At 37.3% G+C, this 27,327-nt stretch overlaps 1 long non-coding RNA gene across 1 annotated transcript in view; it reads left to right on the top strand.

Annotated features, from left to right (window-relative positions):
- The window catches only part of LOC113637761, a 36,802-nt gene extending 19,990 nt beyond the window's left edge, over nucleotides 1–16,812 (top strand). The window contains exons 3-4 of the long non-coding RNA XR_003439434.2: nucleotides 11,831–11,893; nucleotides 16,367–16,812. This is a non-coding gene — a long non-coding RNA (uncharacterized LOC113637761). The remainder of the gene's footprint in view (nucleotides 1–11,830; nucleotides 11,894–16,366) is intronic.
- The last annotated feature ends 10,515 nt before the right edge of the window (nucleotides 16,813–27,327 follow it).

Raw genomic sequence — 27,327 nt, 5'->3', positions numbered from 1 at the left:
TTTGTTAATGGATAACGCACAGGAATGCACTTGGAAACCTTGGAAACACTTCGAAGTAAGGCCTTGGAGGTTTAAACCCCCCACCACCACTACCACTAAACCACCGCCGACTATTGCAGCTGGAAAAAGCTCTTGCTTGCTTTGACGAAATGAAAGCCGCAGACGTACAGAGCCCGTGAGTGACAATGACAATTGCATATGAAATTGTTACCCCCTATCCCCTTTGGAGATTTTTACACGCTGTTAGTGGCGGCTTCTCTGTTCTTCGGATGCTTTTCTGTACTTGGGAAATTGGCTTGATAATGGCTACAGTCTGTACCCAAAATGGCAGGAGTGTACCCCCTCCTTCCTTCTGAAACATCGTCTGATGACTTCTGTCTGGAATTTCTCTAATTGTGCTCCATCAGGATGACGTGTGTTACAGGCCGTGGTTGTGTAAAGCTTGCGTGTGTCCTGTGTTTGCATGCGTAAGAAACTAGTCATTTCAGGAGCAGTAGAATGTAACTGGTTTGTAATTAAGTAGTAATTACATGGTTATTATAAGTAATATGATATAATTGACTATATATATATTTATATATGCTGAATGATATATAAAGGTTGAAAATAGTTTAATTTTGTGTTTGGTAATATTTGGTTTTAATCACACGAATAAATAGATTTTTCACATCAAAGCTTCTAATTAGGTGATTCACACATTTTTTAGCTTTGCTCACAACCTTGTCCTCACTAGTACTGTACATCCTTCTGCTCACAGACAGCAAGACATAATTTCACTTGGTCACTACATGTACCTCTGAAACATCACGTGCCTCATGTGAGTCACGTTTGTTATAAATAACAAGGGTGCTGGTTATATGAAAGCATGTTTATTTCCGCAAAAAATGTTTAGTTTTAAGAGCTATGGCTCTCCCTCTCTGTCATATATCAGGCAAATCTCTTGAGTCTTCGTGTTTTGTGTCGAGCCACGGGATTCGCTTGTGTACCAGCCCCCCTCTCTGTTCACCTCTGCGCATATTCCAATCCATTGTTGCATTTAAAAGAGATGCAGAGGTACATTATCGGCTCCCTTATTAAATTCTAATAAGGGACGTGTATGCCATGGCACTCAGCCAATTTCCAAAACCGTGCCAGGGGTTGGACGGGTGCCTCATTTGCACAGAGAGTAAGCGTCCGTTCATTCATCTGGCCTCTTCCGTTAATGGCATATCACTGTGGTGACGAAATGTTATGCACAAGCAAGTAATTAATGTCGACCTGATGACACTTGCATTGGTGGCTGGCAGAACGAGCGTCACTCCACTCTCCTGAGAAAGCATTAGCTGGCTGACATGCAAGAAAATGTGCACGCCTTGAATGCGCTCTGTGTGAAGCAGAACAAAGGGATGGACAAAGAGGGAAAGAGAGGAAATGAGAATGTAAGATGATGCAGGTATAGGCATCGGGAACGAACGAGGAGAAAAAGCTTCTGATGTGATCCCAGCCATCATATGAGACAGAAGGTGCTGAAAGGCTAAATTGGCACTCTAATAGAGACGGTTTCTATGCCAGCTTGTACAGTGTAGGACGAGAAACGCATACTGTATGCATGTTTCTGTATGTCTGCATTTGGATGGCAGGTCGCTTTAACACTCACCCAGTTGAAAGTTGGAAATCTTCAATATTTAATAAAGCGAGAGAGAGTGCGCGGAGGAGGAGGGCTGGTGCTCTAATGATTATTTGTGACAGAAGGCTATGTGTGTTGGATCACTCAGCTGAATGTAGGGCAGTGTAAGGAATCCTTGCTGCCTTTCTGCTGGTGCAACCGAAACACGAGGGAGGGAATACCATAGACTCTGCAGCTGATCTGAAAAAGCAGTTAATATTAGATCTACTCAGTCAACTAGACCACATGATTTGTTAGAAACAGAAAAAGTGAGGATGATGTGGTTGGATTTCAGTTGTTGTATGTATACAAATTCTAATCCCATCTCTTTACTTTAACCTTAACCTTCATGACTTTTGTCCACTTTCCATTCAACTGTCAAACATGCAAAATCATTTTTAAATCCTGTCTGAAGTAACATGAATTGAGGTTAACACAAATTAGTATTTAATGTAGAAAACATTACACAGATTACCCCTCAAAAGATAATAAATGCAGTTTGTGAGTGTTAAGGTTAACATTAATCCCAGACTCTTTGTTTTATATTAATAATAAAATATATAATGTAATATGTTGTCAGAGAGTGTTGTCTCTGACTGAGAATAGTGTCATAAAAAGATTTTTTTTTATAATTAATACACTTTAACTGTCATAGTTTCAACTCTCATAAAATTGATATTGGATTGAATTTTTTATTTGATTGATTTTCTTTTGATATCATTGTTTTAGTATTAGATGCTTAACTAAATATATGTTGTAAATCTGTAATAATAAATTTTACCACCATCTTGAATTATATATTTAATAAAAAAGAAAGTAGTCAGATTGGCCCTTATTACAGTACATGAAATTTCCTACATCATTAGCGCATATTTTTGACACCACAAATAACACCAACACGCATACAAATTTGTTTGATAGCGTGTTAGTGTTATTTGTGGTGTCAAAAATATGTGCTAATGAATCTTAACAAACAGAAATCAATCAAGTACGAACACCTAAAGTCATTTAAAATCTCACAAAATAAGTACCTTTGGTTGACTATGGTTCCCTCTTGGCATTACAAATCTAAGTAAATATACTAACATACGGCTCAAAATTATCCTTGAGCTTTAGCTTATGTTAATTCCAATGGTCTGTATTCAGAGTAACCAACTGAAGTTCAAAAGGTGCATCAATATTTATGAGGGGAATGTTGATATTCAGAGTCGGCTTATGCTGATGCGCTGAGACCTTTTTTCGTACCATATAGATCACCACCTTTAAACAAGAGCATTCGATTTAAAGCCTTAAAAAATCAGGGGATAGAAAATGTGGACTGAAGAAACAAATCAATTTGTTTTCTTTGGTTTGAACCAATTTAAACATAAAAAAAAATATTTAAAAAACAAGGTTATATTAATGAGAAGGATCATAATAAGCATATAGTCTATTACATATCCAATAAATTGCTGTATGAATAGTCTTAACTGGAATCAACATATTTAGATTCCTTTAACAGTATGGCTCCCAGCCTTATTTTATAAAATAGCACTTGATCCAGCGCAAATGTTTTTCACACAGAATAAAAGCTTAAAATATTAAATCTGCATCTATAATCTAATATTATGTGCTGAAAATTAATTGTGTATGTAAGTTAATGTGGAACTAGGCTACTTTATTATACTCATCATTAGCAGTTAAAAGAATAATGCCAATGATATTGTTAATTTAATGTGTTCTCCAGCCATGCCTGACCAAGCGCTCAAGTGTAACACTTAGAGCTCACTTTAAGTCTAGGTAATAAATTTCTCCATATAAAATTCAGTTCAAATATAAAATATATGCCCCATATCTTTTATTGCATCTTCATTCATATGAAATCAAACCAGATCCAGTCGTCAGGTTTCATTTATAACATGCTGCTAGTGTCTGAACACTGACAAGAAAAAATCTTTATTTTTTCTCTTTTCCTCTCTTTGGTCAAGAAGAAATTTTTGTAGCAAATATCAGTGGTGTAGCATTAGCAGTTGTAGCTAAGTTACCTTAGCCAGCTCCGGGAGAGATCAGGCTCTGTAGGTGGTTGTGAGAAGAGGACAACTTTTTTCTTAGGTGCTTTTATTCAATGGATGATTGTATGTAGGATTAGAAATGAAGCAGAGACTGAGAGCGTACACTCAAACATACACACAGAGTCTGAATCCATGGGAATGGAGGCTGCTGAGGTTCAAGGTCAAAGCCAGAATAGAGGAGCCTAGGGGTGCATTGTCTGCCATATCCCCACACCCACCATACACACACTCATGCACACACTGACACACACACTGACACACACACACACCATACTTCCAGCACTTGACAAACGCAGTTCCACATATCGCCATATGCAAATTGGTTTCTCCAGCCACAGCATCTTCTGAACCAGATCTCAGAGTGCTTTGTGTATGTGTGTTAAAAGATTAATGAATGTTACCCTGACTTGCCCATGACCTAATATGCATGTTTAAATATATATCTCTAAACACACTGTACATGCTCTCGGTGCTTATTAACATCCATTTCATGTGTACAAACTTTTCACAGCCTCATGAAGTGATATAAAAAGAAACTGAAACAATAGCCACAGCCGTGTCAGATCGCTAAACAGGCCAGCTAGTGGTGAGAAATGATCTAAGGCCCAGCTGGTGAAAAGAGAATCTGTGACTAGGCCTGGGGAAAAGAGGCAGTGATTAGCTCCTTTGTTGGAGGTCTTTTGAGCTTCATTGGTTTCAAAGAAAAGACGTCTGATGAGTCCATCCAAGCTTAGCTGTAACTTTGTATGGTGGACAAACTAAGTTATGGTGGTCCCCCTTGTGTGAGGCTGTATAGCAGAAAGATACAGAATGCTCGCACATATGTTCAACCGATTTCAGGACCCCACAAAAGCACTTTATGTGCTTGTTATTGTGCACACTTAACAGAGCAAATAAGCTTTGTCTGTTACTGATTATTCATTGCATATCATACGAATTTTAATATAGTTACATATACAATAATACTGAAACTATAAACTCTGTATTATTCCTGCAGTATAAATACATTCCTAGCATATCATATTGCATATAATGCCATATATAGTTGCATATAAGAAGTTATTAATACATATATACTATTTCTAAAACCTTTAAAAAAATCAGATTACATAATATATTTTCATATACAATATTTTTGTGTGAATATTATGAACACTAATCTACAGTTTTACATCATACAACTTTGCTTTTTCCTGAAACCTTACACTTTAGGGAAAAAAATCCCATTATTTCAAGTCTACTATGACCTAACACTATGTGTGTTACAACCTGCGGTGTAACTACAATGTTATATCACTTTCTATGAAGGTCTTATCTGTAATAATATACAAACATGGACATATGGGCAAGTTTATATACAATAAGCCATTATACACATTATTCATATGATTTACCGAAGTGCATGACACTTTATATGTATAAAACATAGTGCTCGTAACACTTGTCTATATAAAGTGATTGTATTAATCAAGCCAAAAAGTACATGGTGGCTTATGAGAAAATATTATAGTGATATAATGTGCTATAAACACTACATCACAGTACTTGCTACATTCTTTGAACAATTTGTAAATGTAGTATAGATAGTGCTATAAACTTTAATTGCTTATGAATGCTTTATAGCATGTTATGAACATGTTCAGAAAAAGATGGATGCCATTATACCTACAGTGTCCTTATGAGCAGGTATTATAATATCTTATATTTCACGTCCTTCATGTGTCAGCATAAGCACATGTTTCTTTGTACTTAGGCCTCAGGAGAAGAGCCAGGCTTCACAGAACGTGTTCACTTTGCATCCAGCTCAAACCATGTCCATTTCCTAACCTGCCATGCATAACGGCTTCATTGTGCCCCAAATTGGAGCTGAAAGCAAACAGTTGGGCAAGGGAGAACAAGTGGAAACTGTCTATGACATGCCTGGGAAAAAAAGAGTGTCAGCTTTTCTCACGTAAAACTAGTTGTGTTAATAATGTGATAATAATGTATCGATTAGTGGGAATGCTTTAAATGGCTGACAGAATTTAAAGCAACATAATAGCAGATCGTGGAGTGCTGATCTGAATGGGTTTTAAAGGATCTATTTCTCTGACTGTCCAAATCTTAAAAATATAAAATGACTGAAAGTATGTGGGCAAACATTTTCCTCTCAGACATAGACCCAGTGTGAATTCTTGTGATAAAAGAGAGAACATCATCAATGTCAAGCTCAAGTTCAGAATGAAGACTGAAAGAGCAACCCACCCAATGAGGAAATACCCCCACCTTCTCAAAGCACCTCCCCAAACCCATGGCTGTCTAAAGCTAAAATCTTTGAATCTTGGTCAAAGGGCTACATAAATTCCCCGAGGCTAACCTGCTGTGGGCCCTAGCATGTGGACTTTTTTAGAGCCGTGTCATGGCAGGACAATATCTCAAGGATTTAGATCTGGTGTTAAACCCCCTCTGGGGCTGGTTTCACTATGGGCTAAACTGCACACACTTTCTCACTGCTTGTTCCTATTTTTGATATTTTTGTTAATGTCTATTACTTTGCAGAACAAAATGACCTGGAGATTTGTAAGTTGTAATGAGTTCTGAAGGAAGGAACACACTGTGTGTTTGAGTCAGTGTGTGAGCTGAGGGGAGTGGTCTGTTCATGGCACACACTGGAGAGAAGAGCTAGCCCACATCTCTGAGAGTCTCAACAAAAGGCCGTCTCTGTCCATTGTGTACAAGCTGTTTTTCCCACGAGAGGCCCGTCTGGCTGAAAAGGGAGTGTATCAGTTTCCCCTGACATGGATGTTTATTCATCCTGTGGCCAACCGTGCTGCCTGCTCAAAAGGATTCACCTTACGGTTTTTGATGTGTTTGACACACACAAACATAGAGACACACATTTTTTCAGGCTTGGGGGTGTAGGTGAAAATAAAAGATACTGGGTTATGGAGTTCTGTGAGTGTGAGCTGTATCCATGATGGAGGTGACAGTATCTAGGCCATGCAAACATTTGCTATATTAGACATAGTATTTGCATGCTAGTGAGGATTAAAACCTAAATGATGAAAAAATAGTTGGATATGTCTTGAGTAAATCACAATAATGATCTTTTATGGTTGTATTAACACCATATATCCAGCCTGAACTCTCTGAGACATCTTATGCTGTGAAAAAACAACTGAGCCATGGACTATCAACTGGTGGAGTGTGGTCCAGATACCAAACCAGCAAAATATTTTAGCGTAGGTCTTGAAAAATACTGTAGAAGACCAGATCAATGTATGAACAAACTGGGTGCAGTTTTGTGATTCTAGTTTTCTAAACCTGAACCAGCAGCTCCTGTTGCAGATCCTTTGTTATGGTTTATCCAATGATATGGATTCATGTAAATGATTTAGCTGAAAGCAGCTCATCGGACCAGAGACTAGCTACAGGGCTAAAGATTTAGTTCAGAAAGGGGAGAGTTTTCACAGACTTTCTTGACATGATTAAGTATTTAAAGGTAACGGTTGTAGCCATTCAGTCATGCTAGTTGCTTTTCCAGATCTTTGTAAGTGGACCTTTACAAATTTATTCTGAATACCCCTGGACTAAGCCATTGTGGAAAAGGAACCTGATGTCATGAGCAATTTGTACAAATTCAAATAAGCAAGGACAGAGTCCTTTACGGCAATAAGGTCTTAATTAAACTTGTAAACATTAGCTTTGCCTCAGCCTTAACCTCAACTTGTGAATTATTACATATTGCAAATGATTAAAGGTGTTTGTGAAATAAGATTAAGCTAGGAACCATCAAATTCTAAATATTATGATATAGAATAATGGAAAATAATTTTCAAATCTATTGTAAACTTTTTGCTAAGGATGAACAGGATTAATAGTTTCTTTTAATCCTGCTGGAACTGATGACTTCAAATAAATTCACACAATCCTAAAACCTGGTCTAACATGTCATCAAATATTATAGCTGTTTGGTAATAACAATATTACTGCGGAAGTCAATCCCTAATTGGTAACATAATCCTACACCCAGATGGTTATAAGGCGTAAATGATGTGACACTTCTCTGACTCTACGGACACCAATAGTTTAGGAGACAGAAAGGTCAAAACAAACTTAACACAGTGAGCCCATCTCGAATCGGAGACTGCCATTATCGTCTAAAATAACTACACAATCCCCTTCTATCCTGTCGCTCTTGACCCTATGTGAGACAATCAACAGAACTTGACGACCTGGCTGCAATGTTGAGACTCATTTTGAAAGCGCTCCATTGTCACCATGTAACAGGATGCCACAGCAGGTTTCTTGATCCACTCTTTTGGAGCTGAAAAGCTTTTTTCCCCCACTTTTCCCCCCATTTTTCAGTACAGCATCAGCTGGGAAGGTCAGCATCCTTTTATTCCTATCTTGTGGGTTAAACATTTCATGCTAGGAATACATTTTGTGGTACTTATCCATGCTATTCTTTCCTGCATGATAAAAGATAGAAGTTGTACATGCTTAGCTTAGTATGAGGACCAGGGATTAATCAGTAGCGCTTCTTCCATCTAATTTGAAATCGAATGAAACGTGTCCTGCTTGGTTGAAGCAGAATGTTCAGACATTAATTTGAACAGCAAACATTTAGCTAATTTCATTGACTCGCAAACAGCCTCTTTCTTTCGGTGTCTGAAAGCAGTCCACCATTTCCATGCTAGCCTACTGGAGCTTATCCACATATTTGTCTTTCTAGTTTCGAAGTTCCACAGCAGGTGTGTGAGGTGGCAGACTTGTCTGAGACAAAATCATGGTTTTTAGTGTGAAAGCAAAGAGGCTGCTGTCTCTTAGCCCGTGTGTGAGCGAACTGTCAGGAATCACATTTTAGCGGCTTGTTCGGGTCACACTGGCAGAGCAGCTTCATGTTCTTTCACTCGTGCCCTGCCTTTCTCTTCTAGCGTTTGTCTTCCTTTCCCTTTTCAAATCCTGTCTTTCTTTGCACTCATTTTGCCAAACCTGTGTTTGCTTTCCCAAGATGAAATTGTTTGATTGGCAGGTGCAGGAGGTTCGTTTCTATTAACATGAACACTTCAGATTTGCAATTAGGTCTGAGTAGTCTGCATGTCATCGAATGCATGAGAAAATATGTCACATATTCAATGTAGGACGTATTTGAAGGGTTATGGAAATGCTATAGGTTCAGATTTCCTTACAATCAATTACATGCTTATTCATGCTTATTGTATAACAAAAATCTCATCTTTTAAAACACAGTTTTATAATCCAATGTCAAGAAAGTGCTGTATCTTGCTAACGTGCTATTTTAGCATCAATGTATGTAAAATAGTCATCCTTTTAATAGGTGTATCCATATTGTCTCTTTCCAAGGCACTTACGATTGCATTAACCCACTCCACTGTGCTTGAGTTTTCATTGCGGCGGACGACAGACATGCAAATAGCGGCATCACATTATGCAAGCTCTTTTTGTCTGGTAGGCTCGTGCAGAGATTTCTGTGTAGCCATCTGTGGTCTTTCTCTTTGGAAACGTGAGAAACTGGGCACATTTGCATAAGAATAATTGACACTTCAACCCTCCAATCATGGAGGATTATTTTAAGCATATGCGTCCGAGAACGGTGCTTCCATCTTGGATATACTGTATAAAAGAGAGGAAAAAGCGGAATAGATGCATGCTTGAATATTAACCCTTTATGTTTTGTCTTTTCTCTGTGCTGAAGGTACATGAATGGTGATGAATGTGAGCATGAAGTTTTAACTACTGAGTGCTGTGTCGTAAATCTTACTGTATCTTACTGTAAGCAGCTCATACACATTTTTAATAATTTTTGTGAAAGTGTTGAATGATGGTAACACAAATATCAGTGCATTAGTTACTGCCTCTAGATTATGTGTGTGTGTGTGTGTGTGTGTGTGTGTGTGTGTGTGTGTGTGTGTGTGTGTGTGTGTGTGTGTGTGTGTGTGTGTGTGTGTGTGTGTGTGTGTGGCCTACATGGTGTACTGTAACTGCAACTGCTGTTTTTGTTAAGAATAGTGTCACTGTTAAATTATTTTTAATCACAGGGCTCATAAAAAAAAAAGACAAAAAGACAAAAAAAAAGGCTTCTGTGTTCAAAATGTTCAAAATTATCCTTTAAGTTAGGTTTATAGGTTTATAGGTAACCCCACAGCCTTGGTTCTATTGTGAGTAATCTATTAGGAGAAAGGGCCATTTTCTCCTTCTTTAGATAACCATGAGTTAATTTACACACATATAAAAGATTGGAGCCTCTGGCACAAGCCAGAGATGTGTGACTACATGTGTGTGTGTGTGTGTGTGTGTGTGTGTGTGTGTGTGTGTGTGTGTGTGTGTGTGTGTGTGTGTGTGTGTGTGTGTGTGACTACATGTGTGTGTGCCCAAATGCATGGCCTAACCCATCTCGTAGGGTGGCGAGTTTATCCAGATCTCCATGGTAACGATCCAGCCTGCCAAGGCGATACCAAGCTATTGGTGCCCAGGGCAGAGCTGGGAAAGAAAGAGAGATAGAGAGAAAGATTTAAGGGGGGGTTGCATGAATATCTGCTGTCTCTCCATTGTCCCATGTCCTTATCATATTCAGACTGAAAATCTGTATTATAAACAATAAGAGTCTATTTTTCCCAAAGGAGATGTTTTTTTCTTTCTTTTCTTTTCTCATGATCTATTTCACATATGGTGTGTAATATCAACAATGAATGCTTACATGTAATTATTACAGCTTTGTAATTGGTTGTCATGAATAAGCTAACTTAAGATTTTCAAAGATTAAATACAGAGTTATTGTTAAACACAAACACAAAAAAATGGCTAGCATGTTGTATTTGATCATGCCACAAATGCAAAGTAATTAAACTGAATTATAAAATCATTCTGTTGTATATATTGTAGCAGTCATGTCATTAGAATGAATGCATTACCACGATGTGTGGTAGGTTATCCAAACTATGCCAACAATGCCATTCCTTTACTTTTTTCCTTTGTTCCCTTTACCTCAAAACTGAATGCAGCTCAGTTCAGTTATATCTTGATAATAATATACTATTAGATTCAACTTGTAGTTTTTACTGCAATATTATAGGGGTAGAAATAACCAGCTGGCTCACAGAAATTGCAAAAAATGTGTTGTCTGTTTTCTTGGGTGCTTTTCCAGGCATTTACTTACATGTGCGATCCTCTTGTTCCTCTAGTACATCTATATCAGTCAATTTCTGATCTCGGTAGCAATTCGTTTTGTTAGATGTTCAATCGATTGCATTAATTAAATGATGGTTTTGCATGTAATTGTGCATCGACTGTCTGAATCACATTTGGTAGCCACTGCGGAACTGTTTGCACTTATTTGATATACATAATTAACGAGTCACTTAGTTGTCTTTAGTATTTGGATAAGAAGCCTCTTGAAATTGAAATGGCTTGACATTAACAGTGTACATCAACAAAGTAGTTCAGGAAAATAGCATTTTGGCATCAGGGTCTCCATAGGCAGTAATATATACACTAGAATTTGGTCCCAGTGGATTTAAAAATATCACAGTGATGATAGATTTTGAACGTTACAACCCCTGTTGCGCTGTTGCAGCCACTTTAGTGTTTATTTCTGACCACAAAAATAGCAACTGGGTAATAATAGGAAAAAAACTGCAATATCCCAGCGTTATATCACTAAATTACACTGCAGGAAAATGGAGCTCCAAATCTCTTGTTGATGGCATGTGGGATCATTAACAGCCACTTCCATACAAAAGCATTTACTCTGGAGATGATCAGCCATCAGGTCACAGGTCATGACCCACACGTACAATGACAAGCAAACGATATTTTTGACCAGAGTTAAGTGTAAAGGCTAATGTACCCCCTTAAAACGGGAATGGACTGTGCATTAAATGATTTATAATAGCTGAAATTGTTTCAGTGTACCTCGGCTGTGGGGGGGGAGACGCAGAATGCATGCCATTCTGCACTTTGCTTATATACTGTTAGATGTGTGGTGAGAGCATGGCTTTATCTACTCTGGCAAAAGGGATATATGTGGGAGGAAAAGTAGGTCAAGATTAGAAGTTTTGATCTGATTCAACTGGCAATATAGAGCCATCTGCAGTTCTTTCATCTGACATGGTACTGTTTATTCTTATTCCAGGTGAGAAGAGATGGGAGATGGGGTCACAGAAGAGATGGATTGCGCACTGTGCCGAGAGTAAAGGTTAGTATGAGGTATTTTTTCATTCATGTTAAATGAAGTAAAGGGTCACACTTTGGGTTACCAGAGAGCCATTAGAGAAATAATTAGTCTCCACAGTCTTGAAGTGCTAAAAAGCGTATAAGAAATTTAAGAATAGGAGCTGTGCTGCTAGTGCTAAACATTCTTATCGTATCTACGCTGACTTGTGGATACTTCCTACTGTTATATTATACGAATATCAATTGCAGTCACTCACAGTTTTTGCCAAAAATTTCTGTGACCTTGCTTGATTATGTGCATAAATATTGCTAATTGTAGTATTATACAGTACCTACTTAACAAATAACTACTACTCATTCCTGAAACGTTTACTTCCTGAACCTACAGTAGTGCACAATTACTAACATGAATTCCTAATCTAAACAGATTGCATCAGAACTGATAATGGGTACACTTGATAATTTATATCATACAGTTCAAATTAACATGTTAGTTTAGAGAATAATGCATATGATTACATGCCTAGAGCACACCATACATTGTGCTGAAGTGGACTATTTATTAGCAGATATGTGAAGAAACTGCCACGCAAGCTAAATGTGGAGCACTACTTAGTTTAATGGAAGCACTCAGCACTGAGAAGAAGTTTGACGTTTGATCACTGAGGACAGGAGGTGTGCCGTCAAACAACGGCTAATCAGGGAGTTTGGTTTTGTGTGTGGATTACTTTAAGGTGATGGACAGTATGTGGACACAGGTCACACTTAAATTTGTTAAAGCGCTTTGTGCTGAGTCAGCACTCAGCGAGACGATGATGAAACACCCAATGATGCTGAGTTTTGATCAGACTGAGTTAGAGTATGTTCTCTTCTCCATCCTCTGTATCTCCAAAGTAACTGTACAGTCTGTAGCTGGCGATTTTAAAGCATCCTATCAGACTGGAGTACTTTTTGTTATTGTGTAATCACTGTCATAGTTGGGTGCATGAAAAATTGCTTCTGCAAAATCTGTTTAAATGTTAAAGCAGCTATGATTTAGAACCTTGTTAAGAGGCAAAGGTGTAAACCGAAAACACGCTACATTTAAGGAAACAGGTCAGATTCAAAAGAATGTACTTTGAGTATGCAATTTTAACAGTGTAGAATGTTTTTTCTCTGTGTAGGATTATTACAGGACATATAAATTTTGAAATAAAAATATAAATGGAGGTTCAAACAGTAACTTCACATGAACCTTTATAGTGTTTTATAAAAATAGAGTCAGGATTAGAGTTAGAAATGTTAGAAATGAGACATTTTGTCAAAGACCTTCGAATTCTATGATTGTATACTGTACGTAAATAATTCCACATGTGTTAATTCATAGTTTTGATGCCTTCAGTGTGAATCTACAATTTTCATAGTCATGAAAATAAAGAAAACTCTTTGGATGAGAAGGTGTGTCCAAACCTTTGGTCTGTACTGTATTTATATACAGTAATTATTAATGATATTAGAATTAGTAGTAGAAGATTTAAAAAAAATTATTCTGTTTATTTTTTATTGAGAGCTGATATTTTATGTCTCAATAACTAAAAATCACTGAACTGTCAGAGTAAACCTTAAAAAGTCTGGAATTCCTGACTAACCGTCCAGTTCTGCACCTTAAAGCTTTATAAAAACTTTTTGTAAATTTGTTATAAAGAGATGCTTGTGTTATCTCTTAAAACTTGGAGCTAAATCTCAAAGCACTTGAGTTTAGAACTTATTTTGTTGTTTATTATAGAAGTTTTAGCGAGAAATCTACTTCTTTGTAGTATTAAGGACTTTCTGTGACTTTTGTGGCAGCAGCATTGAAGGTAACCGAATTTCCGAAGTTTTGTGTGGATATTTGTGAATGTTATTATGTAGATCAGAATACAGGGCCACAAATGATAAATGGTCTGTTTATACTGAACTATTTCAGAAAACAAAAACACTGCTAGCCTCTTGCTAATGCCATGTGCGTCTCTCTAGGTTCCCACAGACATCTCTGCTGATCTCGCATATTTTCCTTAGTGCAATGTAGTTATGTGGAAACCTAATACAGTAATACTCTTGTAGAGGACTGTTGAAGGAGGTGGGAGTGAAATCCTATCAATTCTCTTTCTCGGTTATGTGAAAACAGAACGACCAAAATTAACAGAGGGCTAAAACGTAAGACACTCCCAGACCAGTGTTGCTCACATAAAAAAGGAAACGTCTTATCAGGTTATAGGGACGGTAAGAAAATCCATGTGAGAAGACTCAGGGCGCAGTGGAACAAAAGTGCAACCTGAAATGGGGAGGACACCTGTCAGCCATTATTGTTCCCCTCTTTGTTGACAGTGAATACATGGCATCTTAAGACCTTTGAGATCTTTTTCATTCCTCAAAGCAGTGAAGTTTCTGAATGCATCTCTTATGATTAAGTTCTAGCATTCATGATTTATGTATACATGCATTCCACCTGTGGGTTGTTGAATGGAAGAAATTTTTTTTTGCATAAGTCAAAGGCTTGATATACAGTATTATGTGATTGAATGGCACCTGGAAATGTTTCATTAGATTACGGTAACTGTACAGTATATTATTTTTGCCACAATGTGTTGAATTAGTGGTGACAGTAAACAAAAATGGTCAAAAGATCTTTAACAGTGTTATATAAAAAGTCTCTTGGGTTCCCAAGTTCCCAAGCCTTTTTTAATGAATGCTATTAGACCTTAGAAATACTGTATGATCCTTGAGATATTTGATATGTATGGCCCTTGGCTTACAGAATGTACTATTATAGACAGAGTTAGCAAGTAGAATCGAGGGTTGCAGAAAAAAGATGTAGATCAGCAGGTTTCATTCAAAAGGTTATAGAAACAAGGCAGCTTGTAGGTAAAGTTACTGAAGTTTTAAACTATAAATGCGATGTTCTTGGTGCTTATAGCTTCACTTATTAGTACATTGATGAAATTCACTAATCACTCGTGTTCTCGCTAATCGTCACTTGGGCTTTTTGATCAACTTCATACTACTTCTGAGTACTATAGCTAACTATAATGTAGCAGGAAGCAGTGTTGAGAACTCGAGTCACATGATTTGACTTTGTCTAAAACCCACAAATCTTCTGATTTCATATTCAAACCCTGATTTAAGTCAAGCCCTTTGATGCTGAAAGACTAGAGTCATTTTCAAAAAAGTATTTAAAAAATTGAACATTTTAACATGTGCGGTGAATCTTTGTTTTTCTTTTTTAAAGCAAACAATGAATTTTTAACAAATCAGCTTCAGTCATCATTTCCAAGGTGAATATTCTACCAATCAGATAGCCAATGAACTTGCACAAGATACTGAAAGTGTTGAAAGACATCTCATTCTCTGACTGCATAGGCACTTTGTGGTAGCTGTGTTCTTTATATCTATTAATATATTCATATTAATATATCTAATATTAATGTTGAATTTTGTATTCTATTAATCTTTATATTCTTCTTTATATTAACTTTTGTTCTATGTTTATGTTCTGTAAAGCCGATTTGAGACACTGTCAATTGTGAAAAACGCTATACAAATAAAATTGAATTGAATTGAATTGAATTCTTTAAACAGTTTCATTTACCTACAAAGACTGTGCTTTTTGCAACAACAAATGGTTCAACAGTATCAGATGCAACAGCATTTCATTCAGTTATTTGAAGTTGGACAAAGCAAATCCCAAAGCAAAGCCAAATTGAAATAAAATAGATGAATACTCTTAGTTAAAATACTCTAAACATCTAAACCTTGTGAAAATCCTCCTGGATTGGTGTGAATGTACTAGCCTAATTATTATTATGGACTCAAAGAGAACTTTGTGACATGTTTAGGTCCTGAAACTTAAAGTTGACTTAGACTTATCAATCAAGACTTGAGACTTGAGTCATTATACAGTAAACACCATCTGACAGTTAGCATTTAAAGAAAATTATCTAATTATTAGATTTAGTTCCTTTTTAATGCATGTATGCTCCATCTTAAACAGACTGGTAAATAAATTTAAGACCTGGATGTGTGGCAATTTGCCAGCTCCTATCCAAAGGTCAACTAATCCCATCTATGAAAAAACTTCCTCTGAGAAATGTAAAGCCAGCCAACTGTCTCTTTTTGAACTGCTGGTCAGAGCGCTGCATGACTATCACAATGCAGCATAACACATTTAGAGGAAAGTGCTAACTCTCTCCTTCCATATTCATGAACTTACACAACATTTCAGCTAGCAGTCTGAAAGCTAGAGTTCTATGTAAGAATCATGTATGCTATGTTGAGCTCAGAAAAATAATCTTGTATTTTAAAGATTTTAATCCATTTTTATTTTTTGTCTCTTTGGGGAAAACTTTAGAAAGGGTTAAAAACCCAGGAACATTTGTAAGTAGCTAATAAACCTTAGCATGTAAGGAAGCCTTGAAGAAAGACTTACTGATGTGCATATGATTTATTTGTAACTGATATTCCCTTTTCTCATCCTCAGGTGAGGATCATCACTAAATGAAGACTTCAATCCATGTACAGATTTCTCCCGGATCCGAGGGACACTTCTTCAGCTTTGTCTTGATGGATGGATTGTCTTCATGGAGAGTTTTCTGGATTATGTGTACTCGTTTACTGAGTGCAAACCATATTCCATAGCAGCGGAACTGGAATTAATCCATAATGGCATCTGGCTTGACACAAGATACATGACTTGAATGTTGTATACATGCGAAATCACTATGCAATGTATGATTTTACTGCTACTCCTTGTACAAATATTTTGGATCAAAAATTACTTGAATATGTTTGCACTATAAAGTTTATTTATACAATAAATTGTTTCTTTTTCTAGAAGGACATTTGCAGAGTGTGATTTGTTTTTCTGATTTGTAGATGATGGAATTTATAATGTGGTGGATATTAAAATGATCAGTCTTTGGTTGACGGAAACGGTATACGTGGCTCAATCATTATTTCACAGAGAGAGCACTGTTCATAGTGTATTGTTACATTCTTAGAATTTAGTAGCTATGTAATAATCTATAAAAAAATAATTCATTGTATAATTCACAGCTAAAAGGGTCTATATCCGTATTTGTTCATACATTCCCATGTTACATATTGCTGCCCCTCTTTTAGTCATGCTGTTCCATAACATTGCAGTCATCTTTGATTGACTAACCTGTTAGTGGTGTCATGATAATTACTGTGTATATATATAGAATATGACATACCTTCTAGCCTATGCAGTAAGAAATAAGAAATAATGATTTTATAAATAGAATTTACATAAAGAAATAAAACATGTCCCAGGCTTCTTCTGACACCCACAGTGTGCTGCTGAGATTTGATTGACATGGACATATCACATATGGCAATAGGATTTCAGTCCATGATGGAATTTTATTGTCTAGCTGCACTTTTTGTTCCCTCCCCAAAATGACACTTTTGACAAATCATAATGAGAATAAGTTAAGCCAAGGAGAAAGTCCAACATTCACAATTCAGGAGTAATGTAAGTGTGCCATTTGCACAGAATTGCATCAGGAATAGGTTCAGACGCTCAGAGCCGTGTGTCTTGGTGTAGGATGAGACCAGATCAGACATTCTACCCTTTCCTTCTGTGTCACACAGTGTGTATCACATGGGAGCCTTGGTGTACACCTGAGCACAAAGCCAGCCATTGTGTGTGTGGAACTGTAGGTCTGACCTCAGAGTCATGTGACCGGGCTCTGGCCAGGTGTTGCCTGAATCTGGAACACTGAACAGCTTCATTCTCGTGACTAAAAGGGACAAAGAGATGTAAGCGGCATGATAATGAACCATGAGCGACTGGGATAAGTGTGTGTGAGTGTGTGGGCTTCTGTGTGCCTTGCTTTCTGTAGAGTTAAAAAAAAAAAAAAAGAAAAAAAAAAAAAAAGAAAAAACAGCATGGCACTAAATGTACTTGACTTTTAATGGAAAATAATACCTGTGCATTCCAGTTGCTACAGATAAATCTTACTGCAATCCTGTAAATGAAAATAAGGAACAACTTCAAAATGACTGGCAGTACCTTAATCACATTAAGCAGCCAGACTGAGGGATTTCTATCGTCAATCTCTGATGATTGATGTGCCATATTCGTTATGAATCACAGATCTTCCCAGAACCAGTGCTGGGTTAGATCCAGAACAATTGGATTGGGACAAAAGCATGTGAAACCACAAAATGGCAGAGTAGCCATGTAACAGAGTCACTTAGGACTGATCTGAAATAAACAAGAAACAAAGAGACCCAATCATTTTTTTTTCTCATGTGACACTTGAATTTGCACAAAAAAGAAATAAAGCTAAGAAAAAGCTTTTAAGGCCAAAGTAAGTGACCTTGGAAGGATTGGGAGAGGTATTTAACTTTTAAACTCCATTACCTACTGCAAGAGTCAGTTCAGGTTTTTTCTTTCTTTCTTTTTTCAGGAAAAAAGAAAGCACAGTGCAGTATTTCACTTTTATCTCCAGATAGCAGGTCTTTGTGTTATCTTATTCTTATTGGGAAAGAGGGCAGAAAAGTGAAAGAGGAAGAAAAAAAAGACTTTAAGGCAACCTGTACTCCCTGTGGACGTTGAGATACCAAACACCTCCATTCCAAACTTTTCCAACTTTCATGCAAGAGAAATGAAGCCCTGTTGTACTGTAAGAGAATCTGTTTTTTCACTTCAGCTACAGACAAACAGTAGGATGTGTTAGAACAGCAAAGAATATGCCATTGAAGCAGGGACCATTTGAGTGTGTGTGTGTTTGTGTGTGTGTGTGTGTGTGTGTGTGTGTGTGTGTGTGTGTGTGTGTGTGTGTGTGTGTGTGTGTGTGTGTGTGTGTGTGCGTGTGTGTGTGTGTGTGTGTGTGTGTGTGTGTGTGTGTGTGTGTGTGTGTGTGTGTGGAAGGCAGCCTACAATAAAGGGAGCTTTTAGAGAAAGAATCGTGTAACATATTCCCAGTGTGTCTGTCTGCTCGTCAGGATTCACAGACATGCCAGGTGATGTCCTCCAAAGTGCAGATCTGCCAATATGATGGGCCCCAGTGACAGTATATACACACATACATATACACAGCGCACTGATTTTCCACAGATGGGTGGCAATGGCCTCTGAGGTTGTTCTCTCCTTCAGACTGACAGTGATGTGTTTCATGGCACAGCTCACGGAATCATGGCAGAGGTGGATATGACACCCGCTGCTCATGCTCATGCCTCAGCGTGAAGAGGAGCCCGGTATAGCTCCATCTGTTTTTCTAGTCGCCACTTGTTTTTACTCTTGCCATGGGAGCAATCCCACGATTCTTGGATTTCGTTTGATGCATGTGAGCATTTGCAAACCTATGTATATATGTATTTGTGTGTGTGTGTGTGTGTGTGTGTGTGTGTGTGTGTGTGTGTGTTTGTGTGTGTGTTTTATGCCTCTGTGACTCGTTGTGCTTTGAAGCTTGCTAGATAGTGATTGATTCAGAAGTGTAGATACAGCACAGTGTGGGAGTCTCCAGAGAGGCAGAAAACCATCAAGCTGAAGCACAAGGCCAGTCATCCCGCTCTCTCTCCCCCTTCATGTTTTACTGATATGTAACATTGGTGTTTATAGCTGCAAATCCACACTGGGGTCTTGATGTATTTGTGTTTATACTGGTTTGTAACATACCAACTTTTCTGCCTCGTAGGACTGGCTTTTGGTTCATTGGGGTTACCGCACTTTGATGGACATATTAAGATATTAACACTAAGATATTAAATAGCATTAAATCAGTGGCTGATTTTTTTTTTAAATTCAATGTTCGTACCAGGATAAAATGTCATTAAGCGATCTAAAATATGCATAGGACACAAACATATAGACTAGTAAGTTAGCATACAAACTATTCTCTCTCTAACACTGACACACAAAACATGTACACACAATTAACTATAAAACCAACAGTGTTCAAATAAATGGTGATGTCCAAAAAAATTTTGGTTCAAAGGTTTGCCTCTTCTATTCTGAATTTGATATAAATATCGCACCATAGCTCATCTTCTCCCTCATAACATTTTTAACCTTTTTCTTAGCCTCTGAAAAAGCTTTGGATCTTCTCAGTTGTAATATTTGCTCCCATTCTTCCTGACATCTCTACCACATCGCCTGCTCTGTACATTTGATCTATCTGTTATGACTTTTCTTTGAAATCAGTTCTGTTGATTGAGAGGTTCATGGTAAGGCTTGGACTTATTTCTTTTGGTTTTTCAAGCTGTTTTTTTTTTCTGGTAATTGTTATATTTGGGGTTTTGTTCAGTTTTATACCAGAAACCATTGAGAACATAACCTATAAATAGGATTAATAGATCCTACAGTACTGTACATCTTATATTGTTGAGTAACTTTCAGAAATCCTTAATGAATAAAAAAATACATTGCTATTACATTAACACTGCATAACACAAGGTTGTACTGTACCATGCGTTCTTGCCTTCCATTAATGAGATCCAGTGTACAGCATATATGCACCTGCTGTGCAGTATTCTATCAGCGCTTCAGGTTTCATACTGCTTGTTATACCCGAAAGAAGAAAGTGGTGAAGTTGGCAAAATGTTGACCCATGGGAAGATGGAGTTATTGAGTTTGGCATGGTGGCCTTCATGCAAAGAGATAAAAAGCCACTGTGCATCTCCTCCATCCCTCTATTAGTGCTGTCATATCTCACAGGCTGAGCCCCTTTTCCCCATCAGGCCTCAGGGCAAAGTGGTTTACACAAGTGAAATGCTTTCTGTCTTTCAATTAATCCATAGCCTAGAATCAGCCCCAGCACCATTTTACTGCTTCATACAGCACAAAGCTATCGACTTGCTGAGAAACAGACTGTCAGTTCATATAATCTCTTCTTGGGAGTGTTTTTGCTTTCAATAAGTCTGTATAAAAAATGTGAAGAAGAAAAAAAACAGAACCTTTTTTGGGTCAATTTGGGGTTAATAAAAAGATATTTGTATACTTTTGGTAAATGCCATGAGAAAAGTCATTTTATTTTAAATGGTATAACAGGCTGAGTTTTTCCAAATAGAGCACCATTATCACAGCAGGACATGTAAAATGCATCTTACAATTTCCCAGTTCTAATCTAGCTGCACACTCGTAACATATGTAGGGTAATTTTCTAATTCTTTTTGAATCCCTCTTGAATTTAAATGTCTGCATCTGGTATATGACTAGTCTGGCTGCATTGTCCAGAAAGCCAGACAGCAGACTACTTCTGTCTCGGCACTGGTAAAACTCAGCTGGTGTGTTGACTAAAGGGCTGAAATTAATAGAAAAATCCAGACACTGCATTCCTTATATTTTAATGTTTCATATTTAATCATCCATATTATATTTTCATATTGCCTAATCTTTGTAAATGTTTATGGTTCTTGATTTGTAAACTAACTCTGTCTAGGCTCGTTTCCTTTCACCCCCCATCCTCCCGTCTCTATCCCTATAGGCGAGAAGAGGTCAAGTTATACTATTCAGACTAGTCTTGGGGGTCACTGAGTAAAGACAAAAGTGGTTCAGTCTAGCCAGAGTCTCAGCACCCTGGGATCAGACATGAACAGTGGTCCCCAGAGAGCCATCATTCATTTGTTCTCTGGCTTTATCCCTGCTTGACTTGTCTGGCACTGGTGATCACCTCCTGAACCCGTCATGGTCTTCAACTTGAACTTCAGTCATGAAAACGCTGGGCTAGCCAACTGGTTTTCAGTTTAAAACATTAAAGCATGTTCTTACTGGAACTAATACTTCCTAAGCACAAGTAGTTAAAATTTCTATTTACTTCTATAGTATTCTTCATGAAGATCACAAATTTGGTTCTGGGTGGTTCTGTTCTTTTGTGTAGAGTTAGATATTTTGGCTGGATGAGCAGAGGCCCACAGTGTTAAGAGACTGTGGAATTATGGATGAGACCATTTTATTGTATGGGGTCCTTAGCATGGCTAACATTGATGCAAATTAACTTTAAGAGTGTGAGAATATTTGGTGTGTGTGTGTGTGTGTGTGTGTGTGTGTGTGTGTGTGTGTGTGTGTGTGTGTGTGTGTGTGTGTGTGTGTGTGTGTGTGTGTGTGTGTGTGTGTATGTTTGCACCAAATCAACATAATCATCCATTATGTGTCACATTATTTTCTATATAAAGACAATAATATTTTTCTAATATCTAATAGTATCTATGTATCTATGTATGTATCTATGTATCCATGTATCCATGTATCTATGTATCTATCTATCTATCTATCTATCTATCTATCTATCTATCTATCTATCTATCTATCTATCTATCTATCTATCTATCTATCTATCTATCTATCTATCTATCTGTCTGTCTATCTATCGGTTTGTTAACTATTCTCCATACAGGTAGGTGGACTGGCTATGCTTAATTTTCCCTAGGTATGAGTGTGAACATGTGTGTTAGAACTGTCCTGGGATTGACAGATGGGATGGTCCCATCTGATGTAATCTCCTGTCTTGTGTCCATATTATTATTATTATTATTATTATTATTATTATTATTATTATTATTATTATTATTATTATTATTATTATTAGCATGTTGGCCTTGCATTGTAGGCTGAATGGCATCTGCAAATTGTCCGCAGATTGTGAGCGTGTTTGAGATTGTGCCCTGCAAAGGGTTGGCTCCCCATGTAGGATGTCCTTCTCCATGTGCCACGAGATGCCAGGGATAGTCACAAGTGTAGGATAAGAAGCACAGAAGGGATGGATGTTATGTATATTACCACAAAAAAATTTGTTTCATTCTGCTTAATTAAAAAGAACAAAACCAAACTAACAGTGAACATCTACAGTATAATAGAGCGGTCAGTGCATATTCAGGAAAAACACACATTTCTCATTAATTCTGCAGCCCAAGGTGCTGTAACTTTAGCTCTAAACATGCTGAATTGGTCCATTCCAGTAACTAAACTATGTTACTAGGAAAGATTTGTGATTATTTGTGTTTACAGATTTTACAGAAGATTTTCTAGACAGAATTCAACAGCTTCCCTTCAACTTCCATTACAAGTGCACTTCATCACCTTCTCCTTCTTTTTCCTCTTCTTCTTAAAATAAGGAGACAATTGAATTAAGAATTGTACACATGCTATAGATGCAGTAGACTGAGATTGTGTCTGAAAACGTCTGGGGTATGTCTTACAAGAAAGAGCTTGAGTTACGCAGTTATATTTGGATGTGAACATATTTCTATTCTTTATATCTATGGTTAATTTATTTATAAAACACATATAACAGAGTAGTACATTATGCTTCTCAGAGGAATGAACCCTAGAGGTCTCCACTTGCACCTCTGCAGTGCCCTCCACTGTACAACTCTGCACACACACACACACACACACACACACACACACACACACACACACACACACACACACACACACACACACACACACACACACACACACACACACTCACACATACACACACACACACACACACACACACACACACACACACACACACACACACACACACACACACACACACACACACACACACACACACACACACACACACACACACACACACACACACACACACACATATACATACACACAAACAACGTCTGAACACAACGTCTGAACTAGACTTGGACTTTAATATCTGATATAAGAGATTATCGGCAGTAACTAGCACAACCTTGATGTAGCAAACAGACCACAGTGATGGAATCACACAAAACACAAACAACCCACCATTGTGTATGATACAGTGACAGCTACTGAAAGGCGCTACATTTGTGAAGGTCATTCACTTCACAAAACATAGTTTTTTTGTACCGTTGATTTGTTGTGCCAAAGCTGCTGCTATCGGATATTGTTGTTGCATTAAAAGAGAAAATGTATCTGTGGAAAAATTAACCATGATGCATCATATTTGTTCACTGAATTAATATCATACAAAACACCAGGTGGTGTTATTTTTTATATTTTTTGCCTTGATAATCTTGCTAGTTTAATGGCGCTGGATGAAATATCATGATGTTCTTTATATTATATGTTGACAGCATATGAAGGCACAAACTCCCAGACTTTCCCACTATGTAATGCATCCTTACACTTGATTTGGGTGGAGGCTTGTGGACTGCAGCTGCCTGTCTGGCTTGTCTGAATGAGAAGAGGGAGCTGCTACTGTTTTCCTGAGTGAGTGTGTGTGTATGCGTATGTCTGTATGGGCAGGGGCGACACAGGCTGTGAATGCTTCTCCTGATGAGAGATGGAGGCATATTGAAAAGTATATTAAATTACCCTGATTAACAATTTAGCCACGAACAGGGGCACTGCCGAGGAGCTCTATGGGGAGGCTCCCATGCCATTCAGGACCAGAGTGCCAGGGTCAAAAGGTTCCCCAAGTTCACAGGCTCTGGGTCTTTTGTTATGCTAACGCACTTGCTCCAAATCAGCTGCCCCTGTACTGTGGCCAGACAGAAATTATTCCCTGAGAACTTTTTTTTAAGGGTTGTTATTCCTGGTCAGTGGTTCAGGCTGAAGGTTTTATTTATTGTGGACGATTCAATATAGTGGGAAAGGAGTCAGAGCTGCAGCATTAGCCGGGTTTCAATATATGTGTATCTGTGTGGGGGTGAGAGCACATTATCAGAAAAGTCAGTTTTATTACAAATCTAACCTGTCCTTGCAAAATGTAACATCGAACAAACAAACAAACAAACCAAGAAGCAAGGTCATTTGAATATTTCAGAGATGCCACAAAGCAAAAATATCTACCCGTTTTGAATGAACTCTTCCGCTGTTAATTGGTGAATTGAATGAAATGGAAATTCAGTATTTTTCTGGATCTGCTGTGTAAAAACATGCCAGGACATAAAATCATGTATTGGTCAGTTGCATTGTGGTCTCTGGGGAAAACCAATCAGATCCCAGAACATGGTATAGTGAGGAGATAACACGCCCCTGAGGTCAGGACCAAACGCCTGGTCAAACACTCTTAACCCCAGGGGTCAATGTCTTTAACACCACAACGCGTGCTTTCATTTACCGGATGTGTGCCTCTGTTTTAATTTCTATCAGTTATAACATTGCAAAATTTAACACAGACTATGTGCAGCAACCCGAGGATTATCTTTTTGAAACTCTAGGCGTAATGGAAATGAACGAATTTAATAAATAATATATTACATACATATAAAATCTCAATGAAATAATTATACTGAGCAAAACGACTGGAGGATAAATCCAGTCTTGGAAGATAAATTTGATTTTATATTCAGCTGGCAATTTCATGTTGTTTTCATATATTATCTTCTGGATATGTTGCAGACATAGCTTATAAGGACATTCACAAAAGCTTAGAAATGATAAAGGAAATAAAAGACATAAGCTGTTTGCTGTTTGACCAACATTCCTGTTAAAAATCATCAGTGCTGAATGAACACATACAACACAGATTTATTCTTAACAAATCCTGCTTTATTTTCTGTGTTCCACACACAGATCATGAATAATAATACTACTACTAATAATAATACTATAATAATAATAATAAACAAGCAAATAAATAAATAATTTAATACAACAATAATAATAATAATAATAATAATAATAATAATAATAATAATAATAATAATAATAATAATAATAATAATGAAAATCATTTTGAAAATCATTTTAAAAAATGCCTGATGGAAGCTGAAAAGATGGAAGGCAAAATTTTGGCATACATTTTGGATGTGTGTGTTTAGATAAGAACAATAACCACAATAACAACAACAACATCAAGAATAATAACAATACTAATTCTAATAATACTAATAATAATAATAAAGAGTACTGAGTCTGCATTTTGTGCAAGGCCTTCTGTACCATGTCCATGTCTCACTGTCTCCGTTTGCTTCATCAGGTTCGTCTTTTGTCCATGAATGAAATACAGACAACATTTTTCATATCCAGTCTAGCTTCGTCTGGATGTTTAATTACCCGGTCATGTGAATTCTCTTTCTCTTTCTCTCTCTCTCTCTCTCTCTCTCTCTCTCTCTCTCTCTCTCTCTCTCTCTCTCTCTCTCTCTCTCTCTCTCTCTATCTCTCTCTCTCTCTCTCTCTCTCTCTCTCTCTCTCCTCCCCCTTTCCTTTAATTATAACATCACACCCTGTGCACAAATGCAATGAAGGACTCAGTTGATTGCATCAGATGCAGATTCACCACCAGTGTTCCATTCACATCATTTTTATTTTCTTCAAAATAATTTTCTCTATGTTTTACATAGGTGGTTTTTTTTTTTTTTTTTTTTTTTAATTGAGCAGAATTACCTCCTATTGCTTCGATGGTGCATGCAATGTAAAAAACAAAATGCTTAGGAGACAAATGCACTAAACCAACAACTCAGAAATCAAAACAAGGTTTATTTCCATCTTACGGTAAAATACACCAGCTGACTCACTTATTTTCAAATCATTATTCTTTATAACACAGAAAGCTTTGAAAATAATAGAAAATAAGAATCCATAGGTAATCTATGTCACCTAATACATTGATAAATTACACAGTAACTGAATAAGGTTATGTGACTGTATTATTCTGTGAACAATAATAATAATAATAATAATAATAATAATAATAATAATAATAATAATAATAATAATAATAATAATACATTGATTATTTATTATTTATTTTTTCACTTTATACCACATGCTACATTGGAATCAGGTCTTAAATAAAAGCACATTTTTCTAGAAGTAAATTTGGAATTTTCTTTCAATGTGTCATTTTAATCACTCACTATTAAGCATGGTGGGATTATAGTGTGTCTGAAAGGCTAATGAGAAAGGAGGCCATCTCCATTTCAGCAGAGCCCCGCTTGAAGGAGCTGCCAGTCATTAGATAGACACTTCACAGCAACAACTGGGTGAGGTGATGGAGTGAAAGGTGTACGAGCAGCTCCACAGGGGGCCGCCTGACCCAACAGACCCACAAAGCGGTCCTCTCAGACCCGGTCCGCCCCTCTTTTCAGGCCTGTCGCTTCTCACTGGAGTCTGGCACAAAGAGAAAAAAAGGCCTAGACCAATCCCAGTACACAAAAGTAAAGTAATCCCCCTCACCATTACAATTTTGTTGTTGCTGTAAATGAAAGTTAGTCACATTAACACATTATATAGCCTCTTCACAATTATGTGACACTACATTCTTTGAGTATTTGGGATAAACTAAGTACTCACATTGAAGCTTTATCTTCTTTTATTTTTCATATTTGCCCACCAAACCCATTTTATTCCCTCCTTTCCTGCGAGAGGGACACCTGACGTACTCAGACGGGGTCTAATGTCAACAGTGCTCCGAGGTGACATTTACATCCACACAAGACATTTAAATATATGTGACAAAAAATAATCATAAAAAAACAACACAGCTGCTCTGATCCTTTTAAATCACATTATGTCTAAAAAAAAATCACATGACA

The sequence above is a fragment of the Tachysurus fulvidraco genome, chromosome 9 (genome assembly GCF_022655615.1).
Source record: "Tachysurus fulvidraco isolate hzauxx_2018 chromosome 9, HZAU_PFXX_2.0, whole genome shotgun sequence".
In the NCBI taxonomy this organism is placed as follows: domain Eukaryota; kingdom Metazoa; phylum Chordata; class Actinopteri; order Siluriformes; family Bagridae; genus Tachysurus; species Tachysurus fulvidraco.
The sequence above is the reverse complement of the archived record's forward strand: the minus strand, read 5'-3'. Positions and strand labels throughout refer to the sequence as shown.